This window comes from Cebus imitator, unplaced genomic scaffold (assembly GCF_001604975.1).
Source record: "Cebus imitator isolate Cc_AM_T3 unplaced genomic scaffold, Cebus_imitator-1.0 Scaffold164, whole genome shotgun sequence".
NCBI classification, from domain to species: Eukaryota; Metazoa; Chordata; class Mammalia; order Primates; family Cebidae; genus Cebus; species Cebus imitator.
Window position 1 is genome coordinate 1,342,076 of NW_016107479.1, and position 21,095 is coordinate 1,363,170.

At 35.8% G+C, this 21,095-nt stretch overlaps 1 protein-coding gene across 45 annotated transcripts in view; it reads right to left on the reverse strand.

The window, feature by feature from the left end:
- Window positions 1-21,095, reverse strand: part of PTPRD (protein tyrosine phosphatase receptor type D) — a 2,344,803-nt gene that overhangs the window by 1,073,219 nt on the left and 1,250,489 nt on the right. For all 45 annotated transcript variants that reach the window (XM_037744085.1, XM_037744087.1, XM_017544042.2 and 42 more), the window contains exon 8: window positions 14,144-14,177. The gene's annotated coding sequence lies outside the window, so the exon portion shown is untranslated. The remainder of the gene's footprint in view (window positions 1-14,143; window positions 14,178-21,095) is intronic.

The following is a 21,095-nucleotide window of genomic DNA, read 5'->3' on the forward strand; positions in this document are numbered from 1 at the left end:
ACCAGGATGGTCTCGATCTCTTGACCTCGTGATCCACCCGCCTCGGCCTCCCACAGTGCTGGGATTACAGGCTTGAGCCACCGCGCCCGGCCGGGAATTGTATTTTTATATCAAAATAACTTTTATGAAATCCTATTATTTCTCTTTTGTGATTTGGCACTTTTCAGGTTTTCCGTTATCATACAACTTTCTATTATTTCTAGGGGGTTTTTCCAACTAGACTATACACTCCCTAAAGACAAGAAAAATGCCCTAATTTTTGTTATATTATTCAATGAACCAATACCTGCTTTAAACATATTTAACATTTAATAAATATTTAAAATTGTATATCTGAGTACAAAATAATTAAACAGATAGCAGAAAGGGTGCTCTGGACATATAAATTCACCATCTTATATCCTTAAGAGAATTTGTATAAAGTGATTTGTAGAGTACTAACTCAACTTATAAATTCTAGAACAAGAAGATCAGAAAACATCACTAAGTCGCTCTTTATCATCCTGAGTATATTGTTTGATGGAGGCAATGCCATGTTTGGGAATTTCTTAATGCTTTAAATAATACATTATTAAAGTTAAATTATTTGGCTAAGAAAAAATTGTGATTCATATATTGGCACTTTTTATATGTCTGCTTACATTCATTTTTATGAAAAGTTATCATAAACTTTTATGAGGTACCTTAATTATGTTTATTGGTAAGTGTAGGGTAAGTCCTGCTGCAGCAGCAAACAGGCCCAAATCTCAAGTAAATATTGATTTCTCCCTTATGCTAAAATTCCAGAGTCCCTCAGCAAGGATGTTCAGTTCCCAATGGTAACTCAGGGATCAAGTCTGATAGAAGAGTCGCTACCTTAAATCCTGATAGTGATTGCTTCAGAAAGAAGAGATTGCTCTGTGTGTTTTTGCAATGGTAATTAAATGATTGTTCAGAAGTGGTATCGCACTCCGCTCAGTGTATTGACCAGAAATAACCACAAGGTCCTGTGCACACACAAAACATCTAATAAGCATAAATATATATACTATATAGTTGGCCAAAACCCACATTATGCTGCTAATTATATTGAATTGAAACTACGAAGGGACATCGAAAACTTTTCACATACATTTTTTTTTTTTTTGCTTATAGACACATAATTTATATTTTACAAACAAACATATATCTGAGTGTGTTACTTATACAAAGTCATTGAACTAGGTGATACAGAAGATGATGAATACATCTAGGCTTCTTTGGATTTTTCATTTACCATGATACATATTATAAAATGTTGTGTCCAGTTATGTTGGGTATAAAAGGTTTTATGTTGAAGATGATATGTGAACAAAAGTCCCGGCCTTTTTGTGGGTCAACTACCCTATCCAAGAGATAGTTCAATGTAGATATATCATCTGTGTATGAATCTAACACTAATCACCTGGTATGTTGAGGTCGAGTTTCTGAGTTCTTGCAGTAAGTCTCCACTACATTTTCATTTAACTTGTAAAACATGTTCCTTTCATGGTCTTGGCACTTGTAACAACTTTTCTAATTAAGCCAACTCCTAAAAAATAAATAAGTAGATACCTTGGCATTTTAAAACTGATTGCCTCTTTACCATGGTTGTTACTATTTCTGGTAACTTGTAGTTGTTGGCTGTTTGCCAATACTAATAAAATGAGCTCCTTGATCACGAAATATTATTATAGAGATTTTCTATTATGATAAATGTTCTCATTGCTACTTTTTTCATGCTTCACTATTTGTTACCAGATTTTTAGTGATATTTCTATTTGGTGACTGCTGGAGAAAACATTCACATTGGATGAGACGTTAGAAAAAAAAGTGCCTCTGAAACAATTGTGGATTCTGAACCTCTCAAACATTTTAAAAGTTGTTCATAGTATCCCTCACAATTGATTGAACATATATATATTCAATATATCATTTTTTCTAAACAACAGTGCTTCAAACTTTGAAGTATTTATATTTTTTCTATCAGGTGCTATTTGGGCAATAGAATTTTATTTCCTGACTAAAGCTCTTTCATAGGTTGAACAAACACAGGTCTTCCAACATAATGCCACGATGTAGACATAATATCAACAGAAAAAAAGAATAATGAACCCACATGTTCTGTCTTCATTTACCAAGTATCCACTTGTCTGAAAGCCTTTAAAGTTATTTGGCATTTTCACCTATTTTCATTTGGACTTTCAAGCACTATGAAGACAGCGAGAAATTTCAAACATTTATTCACCACAGTTTTCCTCCAGGATATAGACTATTTTTCTTCCATATGATCAACAGCCTTCAAACATGGTCCCAGAGAGTAAGATAAACAAGAGGAAAGTGAGATAAATGAGAGGAAAGTGAAGTACTAGACAATCTTTCACAAGGAGTTCAAAATGCTTACAGATTCTACTCTTGCTTTAAGCCTAACCTGGGTCAGTAATCACAGGAAATCAATCTTTTCATATATATTTTCTAGAAAGTGTGTGAAATAAAGTTACGAGTCCTTTCAGTGAGCACATCTATCACCCACAGGCCTCCCAGCTCCTCTGTGGCATGGCGACCTGCATGCATGTGTAGATGTCCAGATTGGACAAACCATAGTGAAAGTGAACACAGGTAAGAAGAATGACCACTCACAGTATGCTGGGCAAGGGAACATTCATTAAACCAGGTACTTTTCTATGTGTTTAATATACACGAACTCATTTAATCTATACAACTTCAGGGTGAGTATCACCTTTAAATTCCATTTTTCCATTTGAAGAAATGATCCTGTAATTAAAGTGCACAGTCCAAAGATATACAGAAGGTAAATGGCAGAGGTGTCATTTAAGCCTAACTATATTCCAATCTTATGCTCTTTTAAAATATGCTGTATCATAAAACACTTATGAACACTCACCAGGAGCCTCCTTTGTATGTATATCTATTTGTTTCTGGAACAGGCGAGTTGAGAGATTTCAGAAGCCCAATGTGGCCTGCATCTTATAAGAAAAGACTTATCTAAGTAGACTTCCCACTACAAAAAGAGGCAACTATTTATCTACCACAAGCTTAGATGAAATTGTATTACAAGTCCTTGTCTGTAGGGTTAGCTACAATGATAGCTTCCAATGTATGTCTGTAATGCCATGCACCTTATAGACTTCACTTAATCTGTATATGTGACCATATCCTGTATATGTGACTTAATCCTGTACATCTGACTGGTATGAAGTATGTGAGCCCCTGGCAGGCACCTACAGACTCATGAACCACATGGGGATTCATCACCTAGGGTTGCTGACCTGCTAAAATCCCTCACATTGAACCAATGAAGTTTGGCACTGAGAAAACATCTTCAAATAACTTTGGTGTGTCAAGCAACATATTTTAGTAGAGAAGACTCCAGCAAATAAGAAAATGAAGAGTGAGGGTAGATCCCAGGAAAAGATGGTGGTTGCATTAGCCTTTCCGAAGTGGTGAGACTCTTGGTGATGATTCATTCATCCAAGAGAGCAGCTAATCATTTAGAAGACTAACATGTATTTTATAACAATGGTTATTGTATGACTTTGTGGAGGAGGAGATTGAGAGAGTTGTAGCAAAATGCATCTTAAGTAGCAAAATATGAGGAAAAACTAAAATGTTTGTTAATTTTCTAAAAATTAAAACTTTCATGTGTATAAAAATTCACACACATATTATGATTAACATTTCTGTGTTTATTTCTAAATTAACCCTCTGGATGGAAAGAAAAGAAAAGAAAGGCAAGGAGTAGGTTACACGTCATAGGTCTGAGGCTTCAGGGAGAGTTGGAAGTACTCTGGTATTTTATGAAATAAAAGGGAACTGAAGGTCCATCTCAGGCTCCTCAGCCCCAACACAGAGGCATTTTTCTTCATCTAAAGGGAGAAAGAAAACAACCCTTCATGCGAAATCTGCAGACGGAGACTTCCCAGAATTTGTGTCCTAACAGCTCAGATGAGAAATAACATAACACAGTCTGGCAGTGTGCTTATTTAATGCTTGGGGGGACTTTGATGTGAGCGCAGGTGTTACGGCTGATTGAGAATTGGTTCTTTCCTTTGTCCTAGACAGAATGGCGAAAGACCTGCATTTACAAAGGCTTACATTGGAATACATTGTGGAAAAGTAAATGGAACACATTTTTTCAGCTATGGCTTCTCTAATGTTTTCAGCATGTTTTTGTGTAAAATCTAATAAAGACCTATAGAAATAAATATTTTATCCTTTCTTGCAAAGACTATTTTAAACAATATAAGTTGGTTTTTCAGATTTGTTGAGGGAATTTGTATTAAGCAAGTAGAAGCATAGTTGAGGTCTACTGTGTCTCATTTTGGTGAATGTTATTTTTTTCTTTAGATTTTAATTAAATGACTCCTTTTGAAATTACAATAAAGTAATTGAGGACATTTAATCTTTTCTCCTTTTGTATATAGGGTATGGACTTTTGTTTTTCAAAGGAAAAAATGTTTTTATTTCAACCTTATTTTTGTAGGGTGGTTTCACTGGATACAGGATTCTTGGTTGAAAAAATTTCCTCCTCTACTTTTTTAACACTATCAATAGATAGCACATATATGCTTTAAATAAACGAACAGAAAATGTGTAGTGTATTGTGGATACTTCAGAGGCACTTTTGAAAGTGAAAGTACATGCTTTTATCAATCATATTGAAATGGGAGAGGTTCCCTTATCCCCCTCCCAGGACATGCAATGGTGAAGTGGCTCATTTCCCCAGTGCTCTGCTGCTCAAACCTCTAGGGGAGCTTACAGACAGGTGGGTTGTGGGGCTCCTACCCATGGCAGTGTCTGGGGTGAATGTTTACAGCTGAAGCCCCAGTGAGCATCTCTTACAGGGTGCGCTTTTAGTTTGCCGTCTATAGGCTACTTGTGTTAACCAGCTCAATTAGACCCCTTTCCTTATCACAAGGAAAGAGGGATTTCTCTATCCTGGGGTTTCTCGCCCTGCTGTACCAGAAGAATCAGATCACATCTGGGGTTTGGAAATGAGTGCAAGGTTTTATTGAGTAGAAGTAGCTCTCAGCAGATGGGGGAGCCAGAAAGGAGACTGGTTTTCCCCATGACCAGCCACTTGTGTCTTCTTCCGCTGACATGTTCCTCTCATCATCCAGCAGCTTCTGTCCCTATCTTGCTAGGGTCTTGGGTTTTTATAGGCCCAGAATAGGGATTGTGGCAGGCTAGGATGGTCTTGCAAAATGCAACATTTGGGCGTGAATAAGGAGAGTGCCTGTCCTCACCTACGTCTGTGGGGATGAAGCCCTAGCCAGGGACCACGTCCTCCTCTACCCAGCACTTCCCTTCCCCACTTGTGCATCATTAAAAGGCACCACACTCTTCCCTTCCCAGAACTCCTGTATCAATATATCTACATGTATAGCATGTTAATAATTGCACTGCGAGAAGAGACATGAACTAGGACTGTCCAAGTAAACTAAGATTATGGTTACCTTAGTTTTAAGCATCAATCAGGTACTAAAGAGAAAGCAATGGTAAAAGATTCTAAGGCTTCATTCAATCACACGCTTGTTCTCATATACAAGTTTATAACGAAACATGATTAAAAAACAGACCATAACAGGAAACTTTTAAATACATGAGGCTAAAACTGCCATTGAAAAAAATTCAAATGAAAATCTTTTATTCCTGTAATTATAGGTATTAGTCTAAGGAAAGTACGTAGCATGTGTATACTGATGCATTTTGTTAATTTCTCCAAGATAATTTCTCAAACACTCAGAAAAAATAAACAAACAAAAAAGCTTTCTGAGATAATGAGTACAAGGGGATGCAATAATATTGCCACTTTTCTGAAAAACAATCTTCCAAAGTCAGTATTTTAATCTGGATCATTAGGGGGACTTGGTACTGAACAATAAATCAGCGTGGGAGAAATATATATGCATATATTTCCATTTGTAATAGGAGTCTATGGGTTTGTCTCTGACTTAGGGCAAGTAACTAAACTTTTTCTGTGCCTCATTTTTCTCACATTAAATGGAGATAATAACACGGCCTCCATTATAAGGTAGTGGTGAGGATTAAATTTGATAATATATGTAAGACATGTAAAATAGGGATAATACATAGCAGCATAGTGCTTAGCTATTGCTTTTATTATATTTAAAAATAGTAAAACCCTAATCATATTTTCCAGTAATTTGTCTTTAATTGCAGTAACTTTAAGTTTCACCTTTTTTACTTGCCTCATATAAAATGACATGCATCAACCACTGACAAGCCTTAAATATATATTCATGTGTGTTATCCTGTAAAGAAAACTGTTTGGTACTGTACCTAACAGGCAGTCATTCTAGCAACAACTAAGTAGGGAATCCTTGAATAGAGTCCTAGAATATTCATTTACTTGTTTATTTCCATAATTTGACTGTCCATTTGTGCAACAAGTAGTTACTGAGCATGTACTCTGTGCCAGAGGCTGGAGATACAGCAGGAAATACTCCTTTCTTACAGCTTCTATAGTTTCTATAGATTCTAGTATTAAAGGCTGGACAAATAAATAGATTTATAAAAGACAAGGCAGGTAAGAGCTCTAGAGGCAATGGAAAGTAGATTAAGAGTATTAAGTGGGATAAGAAGAGATACAGGTGGGAGAAAAGCATTGTGGTAAGGTGACATTTCAGCAGAGACTTCAAGCTTGCTAGGGGAAGTCACAAGCTGTTATGTGAGAAAGCACTCCAGGTACAGAGAGCAGAGGCAAAAGTCCTCAGGCCTGAGATTGCTGGGGATTCCTGGGACAGCGGGGAAGCCAGATTAGCTTAAGCAAGTAAAAGAGGAAGATGGAGGTGGGAGAGCATGGCAGACAGGAGGCTAGATCTTGGGCAACTTTGAAGGCCAATATAACGACTGGCTTTTTTCTGAGTAATATTATCAAGCCTTTGAAGAGTTCTGAGCAAAGATTATGTGAACTGGAATACAAAAGTACTTAGATTTTCACTTATATAATATAGTTATTAAGAGAAATGGGAAAACAAATTCCTGGGCTCCATGAAATACTTGTCCACTGTATCAGCCAATGGTAGACTCTGTCTTGAGGTTCTCCAGGCTCTCTAAACAGCTTTCAAATGTCCCAGAGTATTCCAAGAAACAATAAAAGAGAATAAGAGAAAAGAAGAAAATATTTAAAAAAATTTTGAATGTATTATTAGTATTATTATTGCCTTAGGACAGGTAAAAGAAGAGAACGAGGAGGTAATTCTTGGACAAGTAGACCTCATTACAACTTTTCATACAGTCACACATGCTTTACAAAAGCAACTGAAGCAGACTTAGCGTTGCTTTTAAGGAGGACAGCAGACACAGTCTTATCAAGTTCTGAATTTCCTCACTTTGTCAAGCAGTTGCTGTGTGATTGTGAAAGAATTATTAACACATAAGTAACCTGTGTTTCAGTTTCCTCATCTGTGAAATATAGTAAATCCATCTTCCACGCTGGTTGTGAAGAGAAGTCGCCTGGCACATAGTAATCATATGCAAGTGCTTCTTGTCATTGATAACAAGATTGGATTTCTGAGAACACAGTGTTGATGGCAAGATAGTGTTTTTCAAGATATCTTCATAACAAGATGGTTTTTATTGTAAGATGTATTATTAAGTGGAGGGTTGCTTTAAGGATAAGAGTCTATATTAAGTGTGCTAATTGACTTTTAAATCTATTTAACTTTCAGAAATGTCAAATGTGAATAAAATGGGAAATGAATGGAAGGTTTATGATCAGGGATATTCTATATATACTACACATGTACTGCTTTATCATTTAGAACAAGCTCCCAAATTGAAAGTAAATCAGTGTCCGACATATTAACAGTATTTTCAAAGGAATAATTTGTGTAGCCAGTTTTCAAAACAAGAGGCTATAAATTACTCTAATTTTTCAGTGATATTGATAAACAGGGAGATATTTCATGTTTTAAATGACAATGTGATTATTGAAATAAAAAAATAAGTATAAGATTTGATTTGACTAATGGGTAAAACATGAGCACCACTAGGTAAGACTATTTCTACCATAAAATTACCTTAAATTAGAAATCACTAATTATGTATGCATGTGCCAAAATATGACTGCGCTAGCAAATGAATTTACATATACAATGATTTTAATCAAGGCACTTCTTTGATTGTACAATTATCTGTTTTGCATACACAAAATTTGAATTCCGTACATGTGAGTCCTCATTTGTATATGCACCCAATTATTTTGTTGGTGCAACTTAGAAATCTCTACTTGATAAATCAGGGTATTATTTCTCTTCCATTTATAGCAATATATTTTCAGTTTTTTATTAAGTAGTAAAACCAAACTCCCTAGAAGAACATGGGAAGCGGGCCCTGCTTCTAGTCATAATAGAAAGGATTGCCACTCTACTTCCATTCTGTGTTAAGAAAAAGCAAAAACATTTTCTTCCACACACAGTTTGTTCCTTTCTGCCTTCTTATGTGGAATTTATTTCAAAATTTAAAGAAGACTTTGGTTCACATAGAGAACCTTTGAGTGGCAATCATACTGAGTTCACTCAATTTTCCACATTGTTAATCCCTAAATGGTGAGAGTAGGCTGTTGATCCTTACTACTCTTAAGCAACAGAGAAAATTTAGAGCTGGCGAAAAGTACCAAATTTATAGTCCTGGAGACAAATATTCTCTGTGGAGTTCCTGAAAAAAGAAATAGCTGGGAAAGCAGCAAGGCAAAACTCATTTCATTATGGTCTTGCTGGACAACTGAGACTCCCCTTGGCCCTCAGCAAGAGCAGTGTGCTACATACAATAATCGGGGTGTGTTGATGACTGTAGTGACAAAGCTGTGTGGGTTGTTTGTCTTCTAGTTAAGTCATTCTGACAGGCCCATTGGGACATAAACCTGCTTAAAATGCAAAGTTATTCACAAACTCAAAATGAGACTTCTGTACATTGCAGATAAGTCATTGGTAACAGCAGAAGTCTTAGCTTTTACATTTTTCAAATCGAGATCTTTTCTGCATGCTTTGGGTTTGGTCTTGAGGATTCAACTCAGATAAAATTGTCTAGTATCAGTAGACACAAAATCACCACGGTCCCTCCTGTTGTCCAGCTGCATGGAGATGTGCACTTCTGAGAATGGGATCCTACATTAGGCCAACAGTAGAATTCTAGTTTGTAAATGTTCAGTTTTGCCACCTTTGCCATGACTCTAGGTTAATTTGATAATCAGGCTATAGAGAGATCCTTTCAAAGTCTCTGAATTCTTGAACACTGAATTTTCTAGAATGCATTTCTTCTTGGCTACATAGGTGACCCCCTGTTATTGGAATAAGCCCAGGTCAGATCTGTCTAGGATGTCCCTTCAACAATCCTTTGTAGTCTGCTTTCTTCCAGTGTTTACTTTCAACCTCCTCAGGGAGGGAATATGCTACAGTAATGAAACTATATTACAGTAATTAAAGTCAGCCACATTGAGAGAGCCAAGTAAAAAGGGCTCCCCGGAGAACCTCTGACCAGCCTGCGCACTGGGAGAATGGGGTGGAGCCACGGAAGTTCCTGTCGTTTGCAGAGGGGAGGAGCCTGGTCCCTCAAGTTCCTGTGTGATGGGGCGGGAGCCGGTTAATCGGCTTCCCTCCTGCTCTGCTGAAAAGTTTTCTCTTTTTCTTTTTTTGCCCAGTAAATTGTTTTTCTTAGCCCTCTCTGTGTCCACGAGCCTAATCTTTCCTGGCCATGTGACTAGAATCCGGTTTTAGCTGAACTGAGGAGAAAGTCCTGCAACAATATTTGGTGTGATAGACCTAACCATGCCTTCAGGTATGCTTACACTTGTCATCTTCCTACTTAATTCTGGGCTTGTTCATGCAACTGATTTTGACCAATGGGACTTAGCAAGCTTGATACCAGGAGAGGCACTTGCAATGGGGATTGTCCTTTGCAAAATTCCTTGGAGGCTGAACTGCATGTTATGTGAAAAACCAGGCTATTCTACTATAGAGACAGGACATGTGGACAGCCATCACAAGACCACTCACCATATAGAAAGAGGGGCTACAGGGAAGGAAACTGAGACCCCCAGTTAATCTCTTAGTTGAATGTAGCTGCATGAGGGATCCCTACTGACACTGAGTGGAGCAGAATAATTGCATAGTCAGCCTACTCTCAGCATCATGAGGAATAACAAATTGTTATTTTACGCCACTGAGATTTAGGGTGCTTTCTTCCATAGAAATAGATAATTAATAGATTTGGGGTTAAATTCAGCCTCCATTATTTGCTGAGCTATGTGACTTGGGTGAGTTGTTTAAGCTTCCTAATCCTCAGATTCTTGAGCTCTAAAGTATATTATCATTTCCACAAATCTGTGGGATGGATCGAATACTGAATATAAATAATTTGGCACAAGACCTGAGCCATAGTAAGTGCTTAATGAGTTGTAGCAATTACCATCAATTTCATCATTTCAGTCATCATCACCGTTATCACAAATATCATAACTACGTGCACCCATGCCAACATGAATACCACAACATTGCCACCAACACCTTCATGACAGCTAGTGCTTTCATGATGCCCTTAGTGTCTACTGCCATGGGAAAATCAATTCTTTTCATCAAGACATTTTTAAACCATACATATACATAAAACTTATATTATGCTAAAAGACGATGTGAAGTAATAAAAATAAGTTATTTACATGTCCCTTTACATCTTTTAATCAGGTTACTAAACAGGTAAAGAGATTTGACAAGATCATTCAGAAAGCAAACAGAATGGCTATATTTGTTTATGTCTTCATGTCATGAATGCTGAGGTCTTTTTTAAAATTCTGGCTGTTCTAAAAATAAAAGCTTGCATCTCCCACTAGAAGGACATCTCCATAGGGGAGGAGATTTTATTGTTATTCCCTTTAGTGCTCTATTCCTAGTATTTTTTAAATTGCCTAGTATATAAAAGCTCCTCCAGAAGTGTTTGTTGAATACATGGATCAATTCACAACTGATTGGAGGTTTACAGAACATGTATTGTAGAGCCAGAGTATTTGGGTTTGAATTCCAGTTCTAACACTTACCGGTTATGTAAATTTTAGCAATCTAATATTTTTGTGCTTCAGTTTTCTTATGTGTAAAGAGGATAATAATAGCATGTATTATCTAGGATAGTCCTTATAAATATGAAACTCTGAACAGTGACTGGCAAATAGTCATCACCATGTAGTTCTTAGTTATTATTATCTTGTTATATGAGCTCTATTGATGCATAGAAGAGTATATATAAATTATTGGTTTAAAGAATGGGAATATGTATGCATATTGAAAGAAAGTCAAGAAAGATGGTGTTGTGTGGTTTAAAACAATGGCTTCCACACTCCATTTTTTATTAGAATCATATGGGATGATTATTATAATTCAGATCCCTGCCCACCCTACTCCTCCTTCCATGCTCTATATTTGTAAGAATTGCACCAAAAGATCATGTTTGCATACTCAGCTTTGGAATGCAGTGAAATCAAATGAATTTTAATAATGCATGTTCAGATACCATATGATTTAATTAGAGGAGATATTTTGGTACAGGGATTTTTCCATTGACCTATAAATTCAATCTTGTGGGGAGCTGTGCATTCTACCATGTCTATACCATGTGCCAGTTGGATGTCTTCTCTGTCTTTTCTACCTTTCCTCTTCCTCCCCTTACCTGAGAGAGAATATGACTACTTTCAGGTGATGATGACCCTCCCAGGAACATTAAAAAAAAAAAAAAGTATGGAATCTAGTGGGTCCTTGCTACTCAAAGTGTGGTCCACAAAGCAGCAACACAAACATCTTTTTACCTTTCTTCTTCTTACCCTTAGAGAGAAGATGACTACTCCCAGGTGATGCTGACCCTCCCAGGACATGAAAACCAAAGTATGGAGTCTAGTAGGTCCTTGCTACTCAAAGTGTGGTCCACAAAGCAGCAACACAAACTTCACTTAAGAACTTGTTGAAAATGTAGAATTTCAGGCACTAATATAAGGGAATGGTTCTCAACTCCATTTCCAGATATAATTACCAGGGAGCTGAAGCATCAAAGTTTAGATGTTAGGCTACATGCACCTTGAGAAACTCTGAGTTAATTGGTTTGTATGGTACCCAGGTCTAAATATCCTTTTCAACTTCACAGGCGATTCTGATATGCTACCTGGTTTAAGAAATGAGAGTTTTAGCAGAAAACTTTGATCAATTTTGAAACTTCTACTTCCATGGCCTTCTCCATCACCTACAAGACTTTCAGGGTTTCAGAAAATTCTTCAGATTTCTTTGCACCAGTAGACTAGGCCTCTTGGCCCCCAATATTTATGGTTACTAACAAACCCTACCAACTTTGCCATCTATCGTCTTTTCTCAGTTATCTTGAGCTCTGAACAAGCTGAAGAATTAGACTAGAAAGTATTCATAATGTCAGTAGGAATGTGACACAAAACCAAAAGCATTTTATCACATTTTCAAGCAAAACTCAAGTACTTTCGAGCCTAATAATGATGATAATGACTACTTGTATTATGGTTAGGACTATCTACCCCACAACCATTTTTGTTGCTTTTTGTAATTAGACTATTACGAGGTGATTATATGATTGCCTTTGAGTAGATTGCAATATTAGAATAATATATTTATATTTTTGTAAAATCTTGTGCATTGTTCACTCAAAAATTACTTGGCTGAAAGAGATTGACTTTCTTTGATCCTTTACAGTTTACCCTGGAATAATCAGGTAATAACAGGGAAAACAGACATAGAAGCTCTTCAAGACCCAGTTCTTTTTGTATGTGGCTGAACTAAAACAGCATTTTTGCTATAATCTTAAGATAATCTTTGAACAGTGAATCAAGAGCACTAAAAGTCAAATCCAAATCAAACATTTGAAAATTAATGTCTTGATTGAAGTCCCTTGGAGAGGAGTCAAAGGGAGAGATTTATTTATATACTACCTTACTATTTACAGTGTGGTCTTTAAACCAGCAGCTTTGCATTACCTGGGAGCTTATAGAAATCAAGAATGAAGATTCTAGGGCCCTACTTCAGCTCAGATTCTAAATCAGTATCTGCATTTTAACAGATAGCCCATATTACTCATAGACAAATCAAGGTTTGAGAAGCACTAATGTAATATATGATAAGGCATTTAACTTTTTTCTCCAACATTTGCTTGTTCTTAAGTCACAACACATACACCATCTCATACAGTTGCTCTATTCTTTCTTATCCAAAACCTATGTAAATTTTTTTACACCTTCAAACTTGTTATCCTCCTGCCAACCAGCTCCCACTCTGGCCATCTCTTATTTTACCAAGCAGTCTACTCTGAGGGAAGGGGGAGGATGCTATACAAAGACACTCTTTCATAACATTTTCCTTATTGCGGTTGAATAAGAACAAAAAACGCAATACTTTCTCTGAATCTACTCTAAACTGGTCAACTCTCAAGAAGTAAAATGAGTAACAATTTGATGTAGAGTTTTCTTTTTTTCTAAGTCTGGAAATGTGCAGAGAATCCTTGAAAATACCAGTTTACCAGCGCACAAATATGTTGTGTTTATTCTTCCAAGAGAGGCATAAATGGGTAGCAACTTCTCCAGAGATGAACTATATTAATCCACGTTATACCCACTCATCTTAATTTCCAGTGAATAATCATAGCAATATAAGGCAATTATGTAAGTTAAGGAATAGAAATTATTTTTTTTCTTTCTCTCATTGTAAGGATAATAGAGAAAACAAAAAAATAACTTTCTTTTTGTCAGGAAACACTGGGTATTCTGCTATCACTATGAAAACCATAAAATATTTCTTCTAACTACTAAAAGAGTAACTAACAACTGGATATTACTTTCCCAGTACATTGAGAGATTGTTAAAGTTTGAGTAAGTGAAGCATTTGTGAAAATGAACATCTCTGGTGACAAAATCTGGTTGAAAACTAAAATCTTAGTTTTAATTGAAAAGAAGAAACAAAACATCCTAAAATTCCTAATGGATTGCCAGAAGGAAACTCATTCAAGGAATTTTAACAAAAGGTTTTATAGGTAAAATAAATTCTTTGAAATATCAAAAAGAAAAGCATTCCACGCAGATATGAGATGAGCAAAATAAACTTACCACAGTTGTTCAGTTAATGGACAGGCACCATCATCTGAAACAACAAAAACGTATTTTGATACCGTGATCATAAAAACAAAACCTTTCAAATTGTCTTCAAACACATGTTATGAACATATCTCCAGAAGCAAAATTAAGTAAGCAATGAAGATACATTGTCTGGTCTCCATCATTTATTTCAGATGAAAGTGTTTCATCACCACTATTTTGGGGCTAAAACAGATTATTAGGTTTTTTTTTAAAAAAAAATTTACAGGCATATCTGGCATATATATGTATTGCACCAATATTTTCTTCTGATATACATGTTTAAACAGCAGAAATACAGAGAGTCATCTCTTTAATACAGTCTTGGTCCTGGCACAAACACAATCTTGAAATGCTTGTCCTTACACACAGCTCTGACAGTGTCATATACTTATATGCCATATGCTTTTATGACACCTTCCTTAGCTCAAAAATTCTCTCTGTTGCCTACCCAAAACAAGTTAAAGTATTTAGCACAGTGTTCAGGAGCTTTAGGAGGTTGCTTCTATTCTAACTTTTAATGATTCTTTTCCATAATTCTCCATGCATATACTCATGCTACCTTTCAAATTTATCTCCCACTATTTTCCCTTGTACCCTGGTCTCAAATTATAAGCCCACTTTCCCTTCCTTCCCTCCCTCCCTCCCTCACTTCTTTCCTTTCTTCCTTCTTTCCTTCCATACTTCAGTTTACTCCATTTGCCCTGCCTCAATATTTTTTTCTACCCTTTCCTTATGGCCAGCTCAGTTAACATCTCTTCAATACAACTTGTCTTGACACTTAGAGAAGAAATTATTCTCTTTCTAGATGTTCCCAACATATTTTATATCTTTTTAACAGTACTTATCATATTCTATTTTGTGTGTTTATCCCGTATTGGTGTTTATGCCTTAACCCTGTTCATTGTTCCCTACCCAGAAGACTTCCTGCTATGCCTCTGAAGGAGATGTGCAGAAAATGCTAGTTGAGCTAAAGGAAACAATTCATTTAGTGTATAGATAGCCTATGGTGCACATTTTCCATATTTCATCAATCATTCTTTAAGTGAAAAGTGCATTTTGCATTGCAATCTCTGCTAATAAAACTTGACTGTTAAAGACATAGTGATATACCCTATGAATAAAACTTTTTAGTTTCACAAAAAATAAATTAAGCAATTGAGGGTGAAGAGAATATTCTTTATTGATAAATTTTAGAAAAATTCTTTAATACTTTTTCTACCATATGGGAATACATTTTCTTTTTATAGTTTTTAGATTAAAAAAAAAACAACAACAACATGTTTTTCCCCTGCTGGGTTAAATTTTGTATGGAAAGGTGATAAGTTAGTGTTTTGAGGAACAGTGACAGATTTGCTTTAAACTATGAACATGGTCACCCTATAAGCAAGATGGAAGTTACTAGCATAATCTTAGAAAAGAGAACTTATAAATTACAGGGTCAGAGGTCAGAGGGCATTAGTCTATAGAGTTTTATGACCTGTAGCTGACAATTATTTCTCTTGGGTAGAGGAGCAGGAGAAAAAAAAAAAAAAAAAAAAGAGAACTTGTCTTCTTATGGAAAATGAAATAATAACATTGCCTTTTTGTTAATTTTATGCTCTTATCCAACTATGCCAGATCAGACTCTGTCTATATGAAGCATACAGGTGTATTACATACCCACAAAGTCTCATACTTTACTATTCTTCTGGGCCCACTATCACTTCAGACTTCAAAAAGTTGTCAAACAATTCTGTGCAGTTACTCATGTTAGAGTTTTTTGTGTTGTTTGCCTAAAATAATTATAAATCCACTATTCTATTTCATTAAGATTTATTTTTACTGTCACATGCAATATATTACATATCAAGAGAAAGTATTATTGAATCATAAAATTTTAAATAACAGATGTAAAGACTTTAACATAAGTATTTAAAATAAAAGCACTGGTTTCTTAATTTGGTAAGAAGGAGGACTTTATGAGGTTCTTTGTACCTAAGAATAGAATGTGATATATAAACATTCAGTTTCTTGGATTTTGTGTTCTTCATTCCAGTCCCCTCTAGTTCTAATCATAGGAGGAACATGACCTAAAACATAATTAAATTTTTTTTCCAAAGTAATTGTGGTTTAAAGACACCCTTAGAGTAGAATAATACTCAGTAATTTGAAATGTGTTGGTAGTCTGAGTTTACATCTAGGTTATTAGTGGACATTTTCCCTTCCAAAAGTCAAAGTTTTCAGTGTCCTAATACGGGTTTCTGTGTCCCTACCCAAATCTCATCTTAAATTGTAGCTCCTATAATTCCCACATATCATGGGAGAAACCCAGTGAGAGGTAATTGAATCATGGGAGCAGGTCTTTCCTATGCTGTTCTCATGATAGTGAGTAAGTCTCATGAGATCTGATAGTTTTATAAAGGGAAGTTCCCCTGCACATGCTCACTTGCTTGCTGCCATATAAGACGTGACTTTGCTCCTCATTCACCTTCTGCCATGACTGTGAGGACTTCCCAGTCATGTGGAACTGTGAATCAATTAAACATCTTTCCTTTGTAAACTACCCAGTCTTGAGTATGTCCTTTATTAACAGAATGAGAACAGACTAATACAGGTTCTAAATAATCATGGAAGTACCTTAAAAATATTAATAAAAGTGAAGTGAATTTTGTTATAATTACTAATACATATCATCTATATTATTTTGACTTTCTTAAAAAAGTAGAGTGTGGACCTAACTTTACCTATTGATTTTTTTTTTTTTGGACTGGCACTGATAGATGAGTAAATAGAAGAATATGAGTTGTAAGTACACCTTGATTTATTGCTGCCTTGCATTTCTGTGCCAGAGGTAATAGAGTTGGGTAAGGAACTGCAGAGATCTATGGGTTCCTACAAATAATGACTCAATGGCAGTATTCCATTTTATTCAGACGGTAACAAAAATTTAACTAAGAAACTCTCCTTGGAGAGAAATTTAAAGCAGGGAATATTTAAATGTCCCCAGTATCTGTTCTGTGGACATTTAAAAGGAGATATTCTTTCACATGATTGAAAACACCAAATAAAAGGACCAATAAAAATCTGTCCTTCTAATACTACAAAATATTTTCAATGATCTATAATTGTTAACTGTGGATCTGATTCACTTCCTTTATCAAACCAAATTTTTTTTCTGTCCAAATCTATTTTCCATTCATTTCCACCATGCCTGCCTACCCCCCACAGAATTTTGATTAGGTCCTGAGAGTGGCATATGGAAAATACAGAAATCCTTCTAGTTAAAACAGACAATTACTAAGTGTATAACTATCGATTCAGAGAAGAAGGAAGATACTGTAAACAATTTTGGAGCTTTTGCTTTGACTCTCGAGATGCTGGTAAGAGTGAGGAAGTGGAGTTAAACCAAAACAAGTGATTTATGGATAGCATATGGACCTACAGAAAGTTACTCCTAAAAGAAGTTTCCTGAGAACCTTTCAGATGCAAATTTATTCAAATAACATTTAGAATTAGCCATCCACTTCTCCATATTTGACCATTTAATTCTTATAAAGGGTGTCTATTTTCTATAAAAGAATCCTGGCATTTGAATGCAGGAACAGAATACTAAGTTGGATATTGTCCCAATATTGTGATCATATGATCTGTTGGAAAATAAAGTGAAGAAAAAAATTAAATATGTATCATTACCTTCTCTGTATATCTGTACTAAGCAGGTGGTAGGAATAAGCCAGCTATTTCTGTATTGACTTGTAGAATCAATTATAGAAATAATTATAAAAATAAATGCAAACAGGTACTCATTCGGGGCATATAAAATTATTTTGCAATGAAATTCTTATGAGTTTCAATAATATCACTGAAACACATACCTGCAAATATAATACATATCATCTCTGCCTCTTTCTGTCACACACACGTACACACGTATACAGATATAGATCTACAAGTAGTCAGAGAAATCCCCCTTTTCTAATTACATCAGGTATCTCTTTCCTGTGGCATTTCCTTTTTCTGATACCACAACTCTAGACCTTATTTCTCATACCAGTCAGGAGTAAGTCCAGGACTTGGACTGAAGTGGCAGAAGGTGAACAGTAACAGGTCAGGGTACTGGGTTCGATGGGTAATTGGTATTACTGACCTTACTACATATAGTCTTAAAACAGCCCCTGAGCAAAAAATACAGACCAGCCTTTCTCCATAAAACAGGAAGGCCAAATGTTAGTTGTTTTTTTTTTTCTTTTTTTCCCCTAAAATACAAATAATTCTTTCTGCAGTCATTGATATGGTTTGGCTGTACACCCACCCGAATCTTATCCCCAAATCCCTATGCATCCGGAGGGACAACTGAATCATGGGTGGTTATCTCCATGCTACTGTTCTCCTTATAGTGAGTGAGTTCTCATGAGATCTTATAGGTTTATAAGGGGCTTTTCCCTCTTTGCTCAGCACTTCTTTCTGCCATCATGTGAAGGAGGTGTTTGCTTCCCCTTCCGCCATGATTGTAAGTTTCCCAAGGCCTCTCCAGCCATGCGGAACTGTGAGGCAATTAAACCTCTTTCATTTATAAATTACCCAGTCTCAGGCAATTCATTATAGCAGTGTGAGAATGGGCTAACACAGTCATCATCGTGAGTTCTTTATGTTTATTACAGGGTAAACATAAAAACACAAATGAAAGTTGGTTCATTTTTGCCAAAAATATGTGTCAGATATTGTAAACCAACAGTAAACAATATTAACTGAAATACTGGATAAAATATGACAAATATAATGTATTCTTGAAAAAATACAGTACAGAAATGTTCAGTGGCTAGTACCAAAGAAAAAAGTGAAAATGGATAATATGAAGTTAGTGATATTTGGATGTTCCCTGGGACATCTGTCAATCTTAAAGAAGAGCCTTGGGATCTCTAGGAGAAATGATAAAAAGTCTTTCCTAAAAATCTCTCAGAAATGTTTCAGGTTTGAATTTATACCATCCACAAAGACAAAGAAATCCTAAAGGGAGATTAAATGAAAAAGTATTCCTGTGTTGTTACCTCATAAATTCAATCACCAAATTTTTCTGGAAGGGTATATTCTCAAAAGAGGATGCTTAGGATTTATCAATACAAAGTCCTGTTAAGTAGGAGCTCAAATCCATAATTATAAAACACATGAGGAAATCTGGAGTGAAAGTCAGTACAGAGATCAAGATTAGAAATATCAAAATATTCAGATTATGCAATTCCAAACATAGATTATAAAATGAATATTTTAAATTATTAAAAATAAAAGATGTCAGAGCAAATATACAAAAGACATTAATCAAAAGAACAAGACAGTTTTCAATGGGTAGCAATTTTTAGAAAAATGTATTAATTGAAATAAAGTAAATAAACCAATATATTAAACACATCTAAAGGAAAAATTAATGGGCAAACAGAGCTGAAGAAATTATCCATAATGTTGCCCAGAGAAGCAATGAAAAATAATGTCATGAGAGGGTATATGGGATGTGAAAATTAGGGTGAGATGGTTCAACATTTGTCTCACGGGGGCAAAAAAAGAATGAGGCACCGAGTGCGGTGTCTCACACCTGTAATCCCAACACTTTGGGAGCCCAAGGCAAGCGGATCACTTGAGGTCAGGAGTTTAAGAGCACACTGGTCAACATGGTGAAACCCCATCTCTACTAATAATACAAAAAATTAGTCGGGCATAGTGGCACAAGCCTGTAATCTCAGCTACTCAGCAGACTGAGGCAGGAGAATCTCCTGCACTCAGGAGGCAGACGTTGCAGTGAGATTTCACCACTGTACTCCAGCCTGGGTGACAGAGCGAGACTCTGTCTCTAAATAAATAAATAAATAAATAAATAAAAGAGTAGAAGTAATCTTAAAAGAATAATGTATGAATAATGTTCAAGAATTGTGATATCACATGTGTAGGTTGTGACACATTTCTAAATATTGACATGAATATTTTCTTTCTTTCTCTCACTCTCACCAGGAAGCTAACCATACCTCAAGTAAGATGCACCTACTAGGTTTTAAAAGCACTGTGTAATCACTGTCCGTATTTCTGTAAAATGACTCTATTTCATTTCTTCCTTTCTCTTACATTCTAAAACATGTTTTAACCATATGATAAATCCATTGATTCAACAGTGGTGTAATATCAAACAAATCAGTAAGTAAATATTGTGAGTTAAAATGAGTAAGACATAATTTGATTACTAATTTTTTCTTTGTTAAACCAAATTTTAAATGTTTATGAAACAAATACTTTTAGTGCCTACTCTGTTTTGTATTCTATTCTAGGCACTGGAGACATAGTGGTAACATGTGAACATGTTTCCTACTTACATTACTGCAGCATAGAGAGGCGAGAGAAAGACCGTGAACAGTTAAGCAAATAAAGGAATAAAATAATCTCAGATAATTAGTGAAATGGAGAAAATAAAACAGGTAATACAGCTCAGAGGAAGAATATTTAGATTGGATGACCAGGCCTGAGCAACACAGAACAAGTCAGCCATGCAAGGTAAGAAGACAGAATATTTATGTAAAGGGATAGTTAGCACACAAGGCCTTGTGTGTACTTACATTCAAGCAACAGAAAAAACCAATGTGACTAGAATCTAATAAGCCAAACAGAGTGGTAAAAAACATACAATTAGAGAGGTAGATGGCCAGATTAAGGACTGCATGTAGGCTAGTGCCAAGAAATTTTGGTTTATATTCCAAGGGCAATACAAAGTCATTGGAGGGTTTTAAGAAGTTGAGTGACATTACGATTTTGTTTTAAACATGCCTCTGGCTACTCTGTAGAAAATTGAAAGCCAAGGAAGGAGCAAAAACCGGAAGATCGGCTGGGCATCGTGGCTCACGCCTGTAATCCCAGCACTTTGGGAGGGCAAAGCGGGCAGATCACGAAGTCAAGAGTTCGAGAC